A 16,195-nucleotide genomic window follows, 5' to 3' on the forward strand; every position below is an offset into this window, starting at 1 on the left:
TTCTGTGAAGGCCCTACAAATGTCACTCATCTCTAACCATTCCTTATCTCTCCCCAGCCTTAGAGGGGGTACGGCTTCCTCCAGTTCCTATCCCTGTATATATTCTTTCACTTTCTTTTTTCACTTTTAAATTCTCTAATCTATTTAACCTATTATTTGCATTAAATCACTTCCTTTAAGATAACTGGCATTGTTTCCAATTTCTGTCACTGAATCTTGACAGCTGATATGAAACACACATACACACACACTAATCTCTATCATTTTTTTTTTGTGATATGCGGGCCTCTCACTGTTGTGGCCTCTTCCGTTGCGAAGCACAGGCTCCGGACGCGCAGGCTCAGCGGCCATGGCTCACGGGCCCACCCGCTCCGCGGCATGTGGGATCTTCCCGGACCAGGGCACGAACACGTGTCTCCTGCATCGGCAGGCGGATTCTCAACCACTGCGCCACCAGGGAAGCCCTCTATCATTTTTAATAATAAACTACAGAAGGTAAAGTTCTTCTCGGCTAATTAGTTAATTGTTTTTCATAGAAAGTTAAGAAAAATCCAGTCAGTTATTATAGAGTATACTTTGAGGGCATAAGACATAGGACAGTACCAGAAATACTTGAGATATATTAAGATATCATATATTTTACAGATGAAAACATATATTCACATACTCAAATTGTTTCAGACATACAAGTTTTTCAATAACCAACGCACACATCCATTTTAAAATTTAAATTAAAAATTACAGCCTGAGTTGCACAAGCGAAATTTCGAGTGCTCAATAGCCACATATGCAGACTAGGTCATTAGCTTTCTTACTCATATTAAACTATGATGATATAACAACCTATGAATATAAAATTGGAGCCCTATGTGGCAGTTGCATGATGCTAAGGATCAGAATACAAATTAAATCTCACTATTCAATGATATTTCCATTTTTCATCTTTGTTCTGGTTTTTCATGTGCCCACAAGACAGACTGAGGAGGGAAGCACAGCTCTCCCACGTCAATGTCACAGTAATAACAGTGCTCCACGAGAATTATTCTGGATAGAAAATGGGACCACAGCAGTACTTGAGCCTTTTTTTTCTTTATTTATTTCTGAGCTCTGATACTTAACTCATGAACTTTGATTCCTAGGTTTACAGCACTCCGCTTCAGCAGTTCCTCTGACATCAATTCTCTCTCAGCATCTGAACAAACTTTTATGTCTTAGCTATTATTCGCTGCTCTCTCAGCATCCATTCCTCACTCCCTATTTTTGCCCCAAGGTTTTTTCTTGATTACTTCCATCTTGACACTTAACACTGACACTAGTATTGCTTTCACTTTGTGACTGGGAAGAGAGGAGAAAATTAATACTTGCCAGCAATCAGTTCTGTTTCTGCTTAAGAGGTAAAAATGTTGCAAGAGAATGTCATTCCTAATTTAACAATAAGAAAAAGTGATACTTTTAAAAACAAATATTTTTGCCTCATCCAAGAGCTAGATTCACAATGAAACCAGGCAAACTGATTCCAATGGGTGACAAAACATGTTGAGGAGGGACAGGATGTGTGAACTGTTTCAACTTTGGCAAAAGATGAGAGGAAAGGGTAAAAGCCACAAAACTGGGTAAGAAGGAAACCACTGAAATTGTAACAAGTTGATTAAGCTACATGTGAGCTATGGAAGAGTTTAGGATTCCTGAGAATCCAAGACACAGAGGAATACACAAGCACTTCCCAGCTCTTTTACCCAGACCTCTACTGGACACCCATGGAAAGACTGGGAGGCTTGCCTCAGTCTGAAGGTGAAGGAGGTGTACCTGGAGAGGCCCATTGTTCCCCTGAGCATAGGGTGTTCGTTGATTGCTAGTGAGAGACGGGCAGAAAACCTGTTCAGACCGCAGGTGCAGATCTTTCTTTCACATGAAGAAAAGATGTCAGCTACTGGGAAAAGGAAAACGTTGGTTCACAAACCACCATGGGAACTTCCCAGCTGTAATCTGAAACCAGCTCCCTTAGTAGAGAGCAGGGGGAGAGACAGAAGAAAGAGGCAGACCACTTCTGATTGGTAAGTGGCAAGTTGAATAAGCAAGGGAACTTACATTGGAGGCTTGTCTTGGGTGGCTGCAAGATGAGTAGATCTCTGCATCTGCCCACCAGAATCTTAAAAGTTTATAGAGAGGCTTTTTTTTTTTTTTTTTTTTACGGTACGCGGGCCTCTCACTGCTGTGGCCTCTCCCGCTGCGGAGCACAGGCTCCGGACGCGCAGGCTCAGCGGCCATGGCTCACAGGCCCAGCCGCCCCGCAGCATGTGGGATCTTTGCGGACCGGGGCACGAACCCGTGTCCCCTGCATCGGCAGGCAGACTCTCAACCACTGCGCCACCACGGAAGCCCTATAGAGAGGCTTTAAAAAAAAAAAAAAAATTATTACTGGGCTGGCCAAAAAGTTCCTTCTGTTTTTAAGTAAAAATAAAAGACACATTTTTCATTTTCACCAACAGCTTTATTGAACAACGTATTCACCATTTTTTCCACTACTTTCTGCCATTTTTCAGGCAACTTCATAATTCCATATTCCCCAAATTTTTGTCTTTTTGAGCAAAGAACTGTTCCAGGTTCCTTTTACAGTCTTCCAGGGAATTGAAGTTTTTTCCATTAAGAGAATTTTGTAAATGGAAATCCAAAGGTTCAGTGTCTGGTGAAATATGGTGGATGAATCAGAACTTCCCAGCCAAGGTGTAACAGTTTTTGCCTGGTCATCAAACATGTGGTCTTGCATTATCCTGATGGAAGGTTGTGTGTTTTCTATTGACTAATTCTGCATGCTTTTCATCGAGTGCTGCTTTCAATTGGTCTAACTGGGAGCAGTACTTGTTGGAATTAATTGTTTGGTTTTCCGGAAGGAACTCATAAGAGAGGACTCCCTTCCAATCCCACCATATACACAACATCACCTTCTTTGGATTAAGACAGGCCTCTGGTGTGGTTGGTGGTGGTTCATTTCATTTTCCCCACGATCTCTTCTGTTCCACATGATTGTACAGTATCCACTTTTCATCATCTGTCACAATTTGTTTTAAAAACGGAACATTTTTTTACGTTTAAGTAGAGAATTGCATTCGGAAATACGGTCAAGAAGGTTTTTTACCTCTTAACTTATGTGGAACCCAAACATCAAAGCAATTAACATAACCAAGGTGGTGCAAATGATTTTCAGTGCTTGGTTTGGATATTTTGAGTATGTCGGCTATCTCCAGCGTGGTATAATGTCGATTGTTCTCAATTAATGTCTCAATTTGATCGCTGTCAACTTCAACTGGTCTACCCAACTGTGGAGCATCGTCCTGCAAGAAATCTCCAGCACGAAACTTCGCAAATCACTTTTGATACATTCAATCAGTCACAGCACTTTCTCCATACACTGCACAAATCTTTTCTTTCGTTTCTGTTGCATTTCTACCTCTCTTGAAATAATAAAGCATAATATGCCAAAAATGTTGGGTTTTCTCTTCCATCTTCAGTATTAAAATGGCTACATAAAAATTCACCAATTTTGATAAGTTTTTTGTAAAATGCGTGCTTATATGTCAGATGTCACAATACAATCTAACAAAATTGGTTCTAATGACATTAAAGACAACTAAGTGCTTCTAGAGCTATCTAATGGAAAAAACTGAATGAACTTTTTGGCCAACCCAATATTTTTATTGGAGTACAGCTGATTTACAATGTTGTGTTACTTTCAGGTGTAGAGCAAAGTGAAACAGTTATTCATATACATACATCCACCTTTTTTTTAGATTCCTTTCCCATATAGGCTATTGCAATGTACTGAGTAGAGTTCCCTATGCTATACAGTAGGTCCTTAGTAGTTATCTATTTTATATATAGTAGTATAACTGGATTCAGTCGCATATGCTGTCCAGATGGTCTCAGTAGCACCTCACTCTCTCAAGGCTAGATCTTTGGAATAATTCCCACTGTGGGAATGAACAGTAGGCAGACTGTATATTCCTAAGACAGGGGAGTAGGTTCGGAGCCTCTGATTGCCCGGATTCAGCTCAAAGGTCAAACCACAGCAGTCATATCTTCTCGATGACCTTGACCAGGGGGAAACATTTCACCTCCACCGCCCTACCTCGTCTCTGCCTTGTTGCTAGACAAAAATTAGCTGTCTCTGGAAGAGAGCAAAGAATTCTGCCACAACACTCCATGCTGTACTGACACTAGCACAGCCCCACAATATGAATCTGGAAGCTTGTTCTGCTATCTTTTTTATCCCTGAAATTAAAGGGGCTCTGGTGCTTCTACTCCTTTTTTTGAGGGAAAAGAACTTTTCTTAAAAAACTGTTTTTCTTTTGGTAAATATTTATCTTTCTCCAGATAGTTTGCTTTGTATAAGGACACAGCTAAAGAAAACTCTTTTCATTATGGCCGTTTGACATCGTGAATATAGTAATGTGTCTTTCCTGAGATTCCAACAGATTCGCATCTCCATTGTTATTTCTAGATTATTGTGACATTTTGTACTTGACAATAGCTATCTTGGGCCTTGTTGACTCCAGGATGGAAATAGCATTTGTGTTGTACATGCTTGGTTTTCTCTGTTCTCTGCTTTGCCGATTCTATATGCAGAAATGTTGTTTTGATATTTCCAGAAACCCTCATATTATCTAAATTACCTTAATAAAACAAAGTCATATGATAAAAATACATTTTATGAATGTTTTGACAAATGAGGTTCTGAATATAGCATTTCCTATGGATATCTTGTACATCAGTTATCATTCTTTAATTTTTCCTCTGGGGAAAATATGGGATAATTTCCCCTAGATAATGATCTTTTAGAATTGAAACCATATATATTTTTTCTTAGTTTACTTTTTAGAGCATTTCAATGTTCTTCACTTTAATGCTTTTTTTTTCTCATTTCCTTAGCAATAATTCTCTTAAATTATAAATTCAAGCATGTATCTCTTATTGTTAAAGGGGAAAAAAAGCCTCTCCAAAAAGCTCTTTTTTCTTAATTCTTCTCCTCAAACAATTTGCTGTCCTTTCTATTTTAGTTTGTCATCACATTTTTAAGACGTTGGTCTAATTTGACATTTTCAATTCCGATTCTGTTTTCATTCTACTACAGTTTGACTTTCATCCTCACCACTTGTTATGAGTTGAATTATGCCCCTCCCACCCCAAATTCATATGCCGAAGTTCTAATCCACAAGACCTTAGAATGTAACTGTTTGGAGATAGGGTCTTTGAAGAAGTAATTAGGTTAAAATGAGGTCATAAGAGTGGTCCTTTATCCAGTCTGGTGTCTTTATAAAAAGAGGGAATTAGGACATGGACATGTACAGAGGGAAGACCATGTGAAAATACTGGGAGAAGACAGCCGTATGCAAGCCAAGGAGAGAGAAGCTAATTCTACCGATATTGTGATCTCAAACTTCTAGCTTCCAGAAATGTGAGAAAAGTAGAAAGTAAGTATCTTAACGGCAAGGACCTTTTCTGTTGTGTAACTGTATGCTAAGAACTTTAATACATATTTATAAAAATATCATATTAATTATTAAAGCTACAACTTCAGATAGGTACTAGTATTAGCAGAATTTTATGGCTGAGAAAAGGAAGGCTTAGGGGAGAATAAGCAGCTTGCCAGAGATCATTTAGCTAGATGTGGCAGCCTTGAGATTCAAAATGAAGCATGTCTGATGCTAAAATCTGTGATCTTAATCACATGATTTACTGCCTCCTAGTCTCCTGATTTCTGGCCTTTTGATTAATTTTAAAGTCCTGTTCATCCCTTGAATCTGATATTTGGTGCTATTTCAGCAGATCTGAACTCTGGATCTCTAAATGATGATGGTAAGGACCTTCCTATAAGTCCCACTGCTTCTGCCTTCCTTAGTTAAATATCCTCTGTCATGTTAAATATTCCATTCTGTATGTGAAAGCTCCCACCTGCCCCACAAGGCCTTGAAACACTCTTCCCTTTGCTTTGCAGAAGACTGTGTCCTTGGGTAGGTCACCTTTTCTGGGCCTCAATTTCCTTATTTGTTAAATGGGGGGTTAGATTATGATCTTAAAATTTTCTTTCAGATTTAAAATTTCAGCAAAAATAATGACAACTCATGTTTCTTTATCCTCTTTCATTTGGGATTTTTAAGTTATCAAGATTTTAATTTAAGCAATTTAATTTCCCTCGTACTAAAACATATTAATCCCGCAAAAAGTTGGGAGATTCCCCACATTGTAGAGGACTATTCTTTAGGTTATTAGTTATAGTACATGGTCTCTTCATCAATTAATCAAGTGCAGCAGCACTTTAGTCTAATAAGTGTTTAATGATGTCTCCTATGTGCCAGGGTCTTTGTTAGGTGCTTGGATCTGTGTTTAGGTGCTACAGATGATCAATACACAAACACAACCTTAAAGGAGCTCAAGATTGAGTGAGAGAGACAGTCAAACCTACAAATACATCTAGCCAAAGCGGACTGGCATCAGAGCTAAATCTACTGATGACAACAACAAAATCAGCTGTGGATATATGGATAAGTACAACTATAATGGTATAACTCCTACTTGTTCTAGGGAGTTAAGTCTAGGGAGCATTTTTAAAGCTGGTCAGAATTCAACAGTATGAAAAGAAACCAAGAAACAAAGGGGTCCTCCTCTGCCATCCCATCTGATTCCCAGAGCAGACTTTAAGACATTTCTCTGGTTTCTGAGTTCACCTCCTTCCCTAACCCTGGGACTTCTGTCTTTCTGAGCAAACTTCGGCCTTGCTATCACCAGCAGCCAGGCAATCTGCTGTTCATTCTTGAAGCTCCAGGGAGCTGCCTTCTGCCTGGACTATGTCTGAGCTGCCTAGTTGGCAAGGCATTTCGTTTGCAGACATGTGGGTCAGGGCAGCCTTCTTAGCAAGATGGCCCAGGGGAGGCTTGGGGAATAGAATGGAAATTAAGCCTCATCAGCAATGACAGCCAAGAAGTCACTCCAAAGATGTAATTAATCTGTAGCTGAGGAGTGAGGCAGACCTGCCATCCATGGAATGTTTTGCTTCAGGTTTATACCTAGCTGGGATTTCCATGCACTCAAGAGACAGGTTACAGGAGAACCAAGGAAGTATTGTTGATCCTGGAGGGTGCTTGCAAATAGTGAGTACAGAACAAAAGTATCGCATATGCTTTATAAAATCCCTATACTCTACTTTCTTTACAAGAAGCAGTTGTCATATTATGAGTTATAAACTGTAAAGTCACTTTCCTATGAGAAAAGTAGCAACATTACCATCATTTGGTCAGTGAGGAAACTGAGGCTGGGAGGAATTCAGCAACCTGCCCAGGGCCAAATAAGTATCTCAAAACAGAGCCAGGACGTGTTCACAGGCACTCTGACCCCAGGTCTCATGGTTCTTCCACCAGAGGACTTCTTATCCACACTTGGAATCTAAGAACTAGACTGTGAGCTTCTAGAGGTGTCCCTTCCTGCCTTCTCTACCTCAGCCTCACTTAGTTCCTGAGTCAGTGCCTGCTCAGCCAAGGTGAGCCCAGCCCACATCAGAGGAGGGTTTAACATGAATGGATAAAGAAGATGTGAAATATATACAAATAATATAGATATATAGGGCTTCCCTGGTGGCGCAGTGGTTGGGAGTCCACCTGCTGATGCAGGGGACACGGATTCGTGCCCTGGTCTGGTAGGATCCCACATGCCGCGGAGCGGCTGGGCCCATGAGCCATGGCCACTGAGCCTGCGCATCCAGAGCCTGCGCTCTGCAATGTGAGAGGCCACAACAGTGAGAGGCCCACGTACCGCAAACAAACAAACAAAATATATATATAATATATATATATATATTCATGAAAATGACATCTTAGATACATGGAATGCATAGAAACCTAGCATCAAAATATATTACATAATGATATGCCACAGGATATGTCCAAAGGATGTTTGAAGAATTTGGAAATGACACTGGAAACCTTTGCAAAGTTAAGGATCAGTTGTTCTATTTTGAGCAAGAACTAATGTGGTTGCAAACTTCTGTGTGTATATATATACACACCCACAATGGAATATTACTCAGCCATAAAAGAATGAGATAATGCCATTTGCAGTTTCATGGATGCAACTAGAGGTTATCATACTAAGTGAAGTAAGTCAGACAGAGAAAGATAAATATCATATGATATAGCTCATATGTGGAATCTAAAAACAGTGATACAAATGAACTTACTGACAAAATAGACTCACAGACAGAGAAATCAAACCTACGGTTACCAAAGGGGAAAGGAGGGGAGGGATAAATTAGGAGTTTGGGATTAAAATATACACACTATATAAAATACATAAACAACAATGACCTACTGTAGAGCACAGGGAACTACATCTGTTTGCTGTACACCTGAAACTAACACAGTACTGTCAATCAACTATATTTCAATAAAAATTTAAAAATCAGTTAAAACTGCAGGCTTAAGCTTCTGGGCACTCTAAACCATAACACTTACTCCAAATATTGGCCCAGTTTTTGTTTCCCTTCACATTCCCCACCCCTCACTGCCTAGCCCCTGCTTGCCCCCTGCACTCCTCCTCCCCCCTCCACACACCCCACCTAATTTGAGCTTGCTAAATTTTTCACCAACCTGTTCTGCTTGGTCAACTGGCCTCCTGCTGCAGTAACCATGCTGGTGACTAGTGTTCAAAATAACCACCTACCCTGTTAGCTCTTGCTCTTGTGTTGGGGTAAGAGTATATTCTCTCTATATACAGACATGCATTTCTTCTACTCTCCAAACACTTTATGAAGCAGCATATAGTACAGGTTAAAAACGTGGGTTCATTTCTGACAGTTATTTAACCTCTCTGTGCTTTAGTCTATTTGTCCCTAAGGTGGGGATGATAATGCCACTTAACTGGTAGGATTGTTGTTAACTATTAAATGGGTCAGTCCATTGATGCCCCTAGCTTTTGGTGCACAGTAAGCTCTCAAATATTAGCTGTGCTTTCAGTATTTTAGTTGGGTTTTAATTATGACCTATTTCCTGAAGTTTCTATTAACCTCACACTTCTGAGGTTTTCTTGTTTTGTTCCACATGAATCGAATGTTGTTACTACCAAACTTCACGAGTCAATATCCTACTCATTCTTCATAAAGCCACCGGTCATAAGAGAATTCCAAACACTGGAATCTAACAGCTATTCATTGAATATCCACTCTGTGCCAGGCAGGCTGCTAGGTGCTACAGATCCAGGGGATGAGGAGGACCATTCTTATGGTCCCTACTTCCTTGATGCTCTTTTCTTCACTCCCGCATACTCTGGCCTATTAAACCACTACTATTGCAGAAGTTACATTTTGTTTTATGTTACTTAGATTTTTACATATCTGGACCAGGAAGTATTAGGTGGGGAGGAATAGTGTTAGTGACTGCTGAATCCCCATGGCCTAATATAGCACACAAAGCATAGAGGGGACTTAATGTTTGTTGAATTAACAGCTATGAATGCATGCACGCAGAGATGTGCTTGCTTTTGTCCACGTGAGCCCTCCTTGAGCAATGAAGTATTAAGGAAAACGAAGTATTTCTAAAGCCCTCTTTCTGTTGCTCTGACATTTATCCATAGTGTACCATCCAGCACCAATGTTCATCTTCCTTCCTAAGGAATTTATAAGCATAAAAGTTCCTGATTCCATGGCTAAAACATCAGCTTTGCTTGATGGGTGTTGTAGTGTTAGGTTGGTTTAAAGTTTCAAAAGTCTCTGTCTTTAGCATGCCCCAAATCTGATCTTCTTGGAGAAAAAGAATAAACATTCCAACATATTCATTCTTTTAGGGTTCCCACTCTTCAATCCTCTCTTCTTGCCAGAAACTATTTTACAAATCTGAGAAAAGCTTAGAGTCCTGTCAGAAAAATAATTTATACTATGAACTGGATTTATCTATATGTCTGTTACCTATTAATCATAACTAAAAGCATGATTAAGCTGTCACTAAGAAACCTGCTAAAGCCCTGTAATTGTACTAATGCATTCTACTGTCATTTCTTCTAAAACACATTATCCAGAGGATTGTAAAGTCCAGAAAGAACCATGGAGCTTTAGATCAATCCACTCTTTTTACAGATGAGAATGCTGAGGAACAAAGAGTTAAAGACTCTGAAGCTGTGAATAGAGATTGAATATAAAAGATTATATAAAAGATCATATGTCAATTTCTGAATACCAAGAAACATACCATAATATTTAAATGATAATTAAAACTGCAGAAAATACTTGTAATGTTTATGACAAAAAACGTCAACTAAAAATTTATGAGGAACCTATACAATTCAATAATAAAAAGACCAATTAACCTAATATAAAATAGCAAAGAATGTAAATAGACATTTTAGAAAAAAGTATAATTAATCTATAACATGCCTAGGAAACAGAAAAATACAAATAAATATTTTTCTACTTTTCAGAGTTAAAAAGATTAATAAATTTGATGACATCTAGTGCAAATGAGGGTACAGCGTGGCAACACACTTTCATTCTCTATTTGTGGAAATGTAGCAAGCACAATCACTTTTGGAAGGCAGTTTGGAAATAGCAACAAATTTTAAATGTATTTAACCTCTCACCTTTCAATTCCAATGTGAAAAAACTATTCTTTAGCTATACTCACAAATGTTCACAATTATATATATATATATATACATAATATAAACACACACAAACATATACATATATATACATAGTTTAAAAAAGAAAAGATAGAAAAAAGAAACAATCAAAATGCCTATTAATAAGTGACTAAGTGATTACTAAAGAATGGTGCATTCATACAATGGAATTCTTTTTTAAAAAAATCTTTATTGACTCATTTAAAGATAAACAATGACTATCTTTATTAACACTGCATGTTAATAACATCTTAATGTTATAATGAAATTAGTGCTCATCTGGTGGAGCCCCTAAAACCTGTCTTAAAGTGCCAGTATGTTCCAGGATATGAAGGAGCCAATGAAGGATGAAATTTGGAAAGTGAATTTTATTTGACCTGGTTTATAATACCTAAGTTTGAAAAATAAGTTATAAAATTTGTTAAAAACCTTAAAATATTCTCAATTTTGATGGCCTTACTGACTTGGTTTACTTACTTACTGATTTATTTATTTATTTATTTATTTATTTATTTACTTACTGACTTACTGACTGATATATTGCTTATGGCCCTTGCCTACAATATAAAGGAGGTTTTTTTTTAAACTTTTTTAGATAGCAGATATTTTCTAACTAGAATAATTTCCTGAGCTTTTCATTGCCTGTATTATACTCTTGACTGTTTAAGAAAGAAAAAAAGAGCAAAGGTTTCTTGTGCCTCACTTATAAAAGAACTAAGGTTCTTTACAATCCTGTTACCTTCTTTTCTTTTAACTTTAAAATGTTTTATTTGACACTTTCATTAAAAATATAATGAAATATTATTTCTCCAGCACTCATAATCCTACTTAATCGTGTCCAAGTTTCTTCTGACAACTTCTTTGATTTTGCCTTGCCCAAATCAGATCCTAAGTATAAAAAAAGTGACATAAATCTTGTAGAATATCTTTTAAATTACATTTGTGATTTCTGGAAAATTACAAAGGTTTGTTATTTCACCTTACAAAGAGAGAGATGCTAGAAATACTTAGGTTCATTTATTAGTTACTATTGATGAGTAACATCGGGAGAGTACTCAAATAAGAAGAGCTACTCAGCCTTCCCTAGGTTAAATTTGTATAAGTAAATGTTGTTAATTTTTTTCTAAATTGTATGCTTTATGACAAGGTCTTAGAGATTCATCAATGCCTTCACTGTCCATATTACATTTCTATTTATCAGAGTCCTGGTGGTGCACTATCTGGTATTAGGCAACAACAGTATAGTGTTACCAGTCATAATTTCAGTTATTTAAAAATGTTAAGTAGGTCACAACCATACTTATCTCTCCTTTTAAGACTTTTTTAAAAGAGATGTTTTAGGCTTACAACAAAATTAAAGGAAGATACAGAGATTTCCTAATACCCCCTTCCCCCACCATATGCATAACCTCCCCCTTATCATAATCCCCCAGCAGAATGGTGAATTTGTTATAACTGATGAACCTACAATGTCATATCATAGTCACTTAAAATCCATAGGTTACCTTAGGGTTCACTCCTGGTATTATACATTCTATGCGTTTGGACAAATGTATAATGACATATCCATCATTATGCTATCATACAGTTTTTTCACTGCCCTAAAATTTCTTTGTGTTCTGCCTATTCATTCCTCATGCCCTCAACCCCGACAACTGATCATTTTATAATCTCTACAGTTTTGCTTTTACCAGAATGTTACATAGTTGGAATCATGCAATATATAACATTTTCAGATTGGCTTCTCTTACTTAGTAATATATATTTAAGTTTTTTCCATGTTTTTTCACCGCTTGATAGCTCATTTATTTTTAGTACTGAATAATATCCCATTGTCTGGATATACCACCATTTATTTATCCACTTACATACTGAAGGAAGTTTTGCTTGCCTCCAAGTTTTGGAAATTATAAAGTTGTTATATACACCCATGTGCAGGGTTTTGTGTGGACATAGGTTTTCAGCTCCTTTGTGTAAATACCAAGGAGCATGATTACTGGATCGTATGGTAAGAATATGCTTAGTTTTATAAGAAGCTGCCAAACTGTCTTCCAAATTGGTTGCACCATTTTGCATTTCCACCAGCAATGAATGAGAGTTCTTGTAGCTCCACATCTTCACCAGCATTTGATGTTGTCAAATGCTTCCAGTTTTGGTCATTCTTTTATAATTTAAGCTCTTCCTTCTCTGGATTCATATACCTCTTATACTTCTTTTATAGACAGTGCTACATTGCTATGTTTTGTTTTGTTTTTTCCTTTTCTGTCTTTTTTGAAGGACTATAAGCATCTGGAGGTCATTCATACCAATAAATTAAAAAGACATGGTACCTGGCATGGGATCTAGAAAATAGAAGAAATTAAAAATGTTTGATGAATGAATGAATTTTTAATGAAAATGATTTATCCTCAGTCTAAGAGCAGTCAGAAGGAAAACTCATCTTTGCATTTTCCAAGGAATTCTCCACAGTGGTTAAGAACATGGCTCTGTAGTAAGACTGCATTGTTTAACTCTCAACTCCACCCTTTACTAGCTGTGTAATCTTGGAACAGTTACTGAACTTCTCCATCTCTCTTTTTTAATCTAGAACATTACAGACTTGTTGGTGTGGATTAAATGAAATAAAACTTGTAAAAAGTTTATAACAGTGCCTAGCACATAGTAAAAACTAAATACATATTATATTTTAAAATCATTGTATTAGATCCATTCTCTGATTTTTCCTTTTTTTTTACTTAAAAGTGGTAGAGATAACGGAAATTACTTTATGTCTTTATTTGCCCAACAATGGCATATTTTGGTGGTGAGCTAACTGCCCACTAGAATCATCACTTTCTCTGCATATGAGACTTGAGGCATATTTCCTTATTTTGGACCCTAAGCTTCATTTTCTTCTTCAGTTCATATTTTGAGCTTGTGCTTGGTTTCAATGAGGTAAGAGTTATGTTCCCAATCCTTGAATATCCATTCTTGTCTTGTAGGCCTGCTGCTGTTCAGGGCTCAGTTCATATATCATCCTTTCTATGTAGCTTTGCAAGAGTGTCTCCTATGACTAATGCGTGAATTATAATGTACTATACTTGTTTACTTGCTTGTATTTCCCACTAGACTAAGCTTTTTCAAGCCAGTGATCTTATCTCATTATTCTGTTTAATCAGTGCCTAAAATAAGGTATAATAGTCTAGACCTTGCTAAATCTAAAACATGCTAAATCTTAAAACGTGTTTATAGCATTGAATGATTTGTGTTTTATAAGACTTGCAAAAAGTTTTTTTAGTTAAAATGATTTCTCTGCAGTTTCCTTTGTAGCTATGATAAATGTAACTTGCTAAGGTTGCTTTCAATCATTTATTCATTTGATAGAAATGTATTACATACCTACTAATTACAAGCTAAAGAAAACATTGTGAGAAAAGCAAATAGAATTCAAGGCGTGGGTCCCACCATTAAGTAGCTCAGAGATTAGTCATAGAGACAAAGCACAAATAATCAGTAAGGAAAGCGCATAATCAATAAGAACAAGATAAATGATGTGTCCAAAATAAGAAGTAGAGAGAGAAAGTGATGTGAGTTAACAGATGGGAGCAGCTGTATGCCGGCCATTATTTTAACAACCAGCTCTCTCAGAGTGAAAGCCCTGATTTGTAGCACTTGCCAGTTTCCTGATGTAAATACTCCTACCAATACTGGTTTCAAGCTACAGCCTGAGGTCACTGAATGCAAAGTTGGTAAAATATGTACATAATTCAATCTTGCCAGCCAATTTGGGCTGGCTCCAACACACCCTTGGATGAGAGAAATGGTTTTATATAGGCATGGTCATTCTTCATGAAAGAGCTAAAAATTGAAACTAGTCTTGAAGATTGTATAGAAATTAAATAAGTCAAGGAAAATATGTTCCAGATTTGGAGTCTGGTAAATGCAATGCATACAAGTAACAATGAATGTGGAATATTCAGGCAAATGTACTCAGCACATAGTAGGTGCTCAATAAATATATTTGTGAATAACTGAACAGCAGTGAAAAGACCATCTGATTGAAGAAATGCATCTCTATAAGAAGAGACTTGAGAGGAAAGCTCAGATGCCACAGTACCTTGTGGCAATCCACAGGTCTCTATCCTTCTTTATAATGATGCTTTTTCCTCCCTCTCCATCCCCAGAATCTTCATCAGCTTGCCTACAAGGGCTGAATGAGAAACTACTTTGACATTTGCTTATTAGTTTTGAGTTATTTTAATAATCATGCAGGTATCTAATAGTAAGATAGGATTAACAGAGAATTCTAAGAAAGAGAAAATTTTAATTTTCAAAGGTGGGAGAGTGGCTTCTAAAAGCTGTATATCTTCACAATAGCTTTATCTCTATTTAAAAAAATGTCTCCAGACATTGAATTAAATTATAGCATTTTCTATAAATATAGATATAGGTGGGCTAGATAAAGATCAACCTTTTTCTCTTACCTGGCATATAAATATGGAATTCTCTGGTTTGGCAGGGGTCAGGAAACTTTCTCTGTAAAGGGCCAGGAACTAAAGATTTTCTGTTTTGTGCACTATATGGTCTTGGTTCAACTTGGCCATTGTAGTGTGAAAGCAGCCATAGACAATATGTAGTTGAATGATTGTGGTTGTGTTCTAGTAAAATTTTATTTACAAATAAGGTAGGAGACAGATTTGGCCTATAAGCCATAGTTTACATATTCCTTGTCTGGGGCATCAAGGTATCTAGGAAATCTAGCTTCTTTAAAGTTCATGGGATGGCACTAAAGATAAAAGAAATGCAAAAATTTCATAAAGACAATATGATATAAATGAATCAGTAAACAGAGTTCAGTCTATCTGTTTTGGTAAGATGTTTTCCCTCACAATCTTCCTCCCTCCTTGATGTATAGTTTTGGTGGTTTTGATGTTATATTGTTATCATAATTTTGGTGCTTATATACTTTCTTAAAAACTAATTTCTAAATAAAACTTGACTTGGGATATTATTTAATTCTTATAATATTAGAGTTGCCAAGAAGGCAATAAAAACCTGCCTAATAATCTTCCAGGCTAATAGTCACTTAGTTATTTGATATTACATCCATGTTTCTGAAACATGAGTGAGGTGGAGATGGTGAAAACTTCTTCAGCCATTCATCCATTGTTGGACCCTTATGTTGTTTCCATATCTTGGTTATTGTAGATAATGCTGCTATGAAAATGGGGGTGCTCTTTTCAAGTTAGCAGTTTTGTTTCCTTTGGATATATTCCCAGAATTGGAATTGCCAGATCATTTGGCAGTTTTATTTTTAATTTTTTGAGAATCCTCCATGTTGTTTTCCATAGTGGCTATACCAGTTTACAATTTCACCAATAGCGCACAAGGATTCCCTTTTCTGCACATCCAGGACAGCATTTATCTCTTGTCATTTTGATGATGGCCATTCTAACAAGCATGAGGTACTATCTCATTTTGGTTTTAACTTGTGTTTCCCTAATGACTAGTGATGGTGTGCATATGTTTATGTGCCTGTTGGCTTTTTGTATATCTT

The 16,195-nt window shown here is 37.0% G+C and overlaps 1 protein-coding gene across 1 annotated transcript in view; it reads right to left on the reverse strand.

The window, feature by feature from the left end:
* The window catches only part of TYR (tyrosinase), a 105,600-nt gene that overhangs the window by 35,522 nt on the left and 53,883 nt on the right, over positions 1–16,195 (reverse strand). The gene's annotated exons all lie outside the window — the stretch shown is intronic.

Source organism: Kogia breviceps, chromosome 7 (assembly GCF_026419965.1).
Source record: "Kogia breviceps isolate mKogBre1 chromosome 7, mKogBre1 haplotype 1, whole genome shotgun sequence".
Taxonomy (NCBI): Eukaryota; Metazoa; Chordata; class Mammalia; order Artiodactyla; family Physeteridae; genus Kogia; species Kogia breviceps.